This window comes from Belonocnema kinseyi, chromosome 7 (assembly GCF_010883055.1).
Source record: "Belonocnema kinseyi isolate 2016_QV_RU_SX_M_011 chromosome 7, B_treatae_v1, whole genome shotgun sequence".
Classification (NCBI taxonomy): domain Eukaryota; kingdom Metazoa; phylum Arthropoda; class Insecta; order Hymenoptera; family Cynipidae; genus Belonocnema; species Belonocnema kinseyi.
The window spans coordinates 87,655,370-87,657,523 of record NC_046663.1 but is presented as its reverse complement, the minus strand read 5'-3'; the positions used below and the strand labels follow the sequence as shown (position 1 = coordinate 87,657,523).

General features: G+C 37.0%; 1 pseudogene; it reads right to left on the bottom strand.

The window, feature by feature from the left end:
* Window positions 1-1,336: 1,336 nt before the first annotated feature.
* Window positions 1,337-2,154, bottom strand: part of LOC117177284 — a 3,271-nt pseudogene continuing 2,453 nt past the window's right edge.

Below are 2,154 nucleotides of genomic sequence, written 5' to 3'. Positions count from 1 at the left end.
TTTTGACTTTTCGAAATTGTGTATTTTTAACGAATTTTATTATATCTAGGGGTTGATTTGGGGTGGGTTCCACATACGCTAGAGGGCTGGAACTTTAAGATGTGACTTTTGGCACATAATATTGTCATAAACAATGAAAACATTATGACTTTTCAAATATTTTATTTTTCGTTTTTTGTAAACGTTGGGAACTTCAGAGTTATAACTCGAAAACTATTCAAGATATCGATTAAAAACTTTCAGATTCATGTTTGTCGCTAAAAATCCTATAGGAATCCACATTAAAACTTTGTCGCCATGGATATCGTATAATCTTGCCCTATTTAGAGATTCTTCAATTAAAAAACAAAATTTTGAATGCTTTCAATTTATTTTGGATTATTTATTTTTTATAAAGAAATCGATAAGTTTACAATTGGAATTTTTAAAACCTGAATCGCCTTTAATTGGAAATTATTTTTATTTAAAAGTTAAATTTTTTATAATTCCATTTTGAACGGTTTAATTAGCTTTGAATTTACAAGGATAAAATTTAATACAAGATTTGCATTATTAATGTTGCCAAAATTAATGTAGAAACCACTATCCGCAATTAGTTAGTTGAACATTTTTAATACTTTTAACTTTAAATCACATCCCTTTGTTACAAGTTCCGAGTTATACCAGAAAAACGGTCTTCCAGGTTCAACTTTCAGAACCGAGCCCTTCCAACTGAGATTTTTTTTTGTGCGGGGTCATAAATTTCATCTCAGTTTCCCGTGAAAAAAAATTGGTTGATCTTCAAAAAGGTCGAGCGATCCTGGATCACGCTGCACCTGTGGGTGTGCAGACCCCTGGTTCAGACAAATTAGGGCTGAATTTAACAATTATATTTCGAATTTTTCATAAAAGAAAAGATCTTTTAGCATTTAAATTGTGAGTACAAACCATTAATTTGCATTGAATATTTAATTTAGCAATATTAAACGAAAACTAAGCATTTCTTACCTCATTCCATAATTTTCAATTGTAGTGTAAAGCTTGATCGGCTAATTTTTATAAGGGGAAACTTCATAAAAACAGAAATGTTGGAAAACTATCAATACTTATCCTGACGTCCGCGAACGTTTGTCATTTCAATGACCTCAAACAATAGACAAAATGTTATACGTTGTAGAAAGCTTTTACATAATTTCATGATACCTCAAGTATCTGAATACAAAAAAAAATCCAACCGTTCGAGAGTATCGGATCCCCTACCTTACTTGATCAATAAACGTATTTATGAAATTTGAATTATGGAAAATAAAATGTTTGGGAAAAGAAATAATCCTTCGTAAAAAATGATTGTTGGCCCTGAAAAGGGCCGATTGTGTCTTTTGTGTTGAAAGGCGACAGACGTTTAACCGCCGAATCCGTAGAGAGTACGTCCTTGGCGTTTCAGAGCATAAACGACGTCCATGGCTGTAACAGTCTTCCTTTTAGCGTGCTCGGTGTAGGTGACAGCGTCCCGGATAACATTTTCCAGGAACACCTTCAGAACACCACGGGTTTCTTCATAGATCAAGCCAGAAATACGCTTGACACCACCTCGACGAGCCAAACGGCGGATAGCAGGCTTCGTGATTCCCTGGATGTTATCACGAAGAACTTTGCGATGCCGTTTCGCTCCTCCTTTTCCCAAACCTTTACCTCCCTTTCCACGACCAGTCATTTTTTAGCAACACGTACTACGTCCAAGAAAATCAAACAAAGAATGATGATTTCGCAGGTTCCAGCGTTATATTTATACACGCCGCGAATCATATCCCCTCTATATCGCCAGAAACCAATGTTCAATGTATCCTCCCCTCTCTGACATTCATAATAGATCAGCAACGCGGATTCCCTGCTTTGTCCGTCTAACCAACGAGCGCCTGGCACTCCCTTCTCTGCGGACAGTGGTTGGAAAATGAATAAATAAGCGCGTTTTATGGTTTCAAGTTTTATTCTGGATGTAAACTCGTAAGTGTCGTAGCTGTCTTCTATTTTAAAATGGCTCGTACCAAGCAAACTGCTCGTAAGTCAACTGGGGGAAAGGCGCCAAGGAAGCAGTTGGCAACCAAGGCTGCAAGAAAGAGTGCTCCCGCCACGGGAGGAGTAAAGAAACCTCATCGTTACAGGCCAGGAACCGTC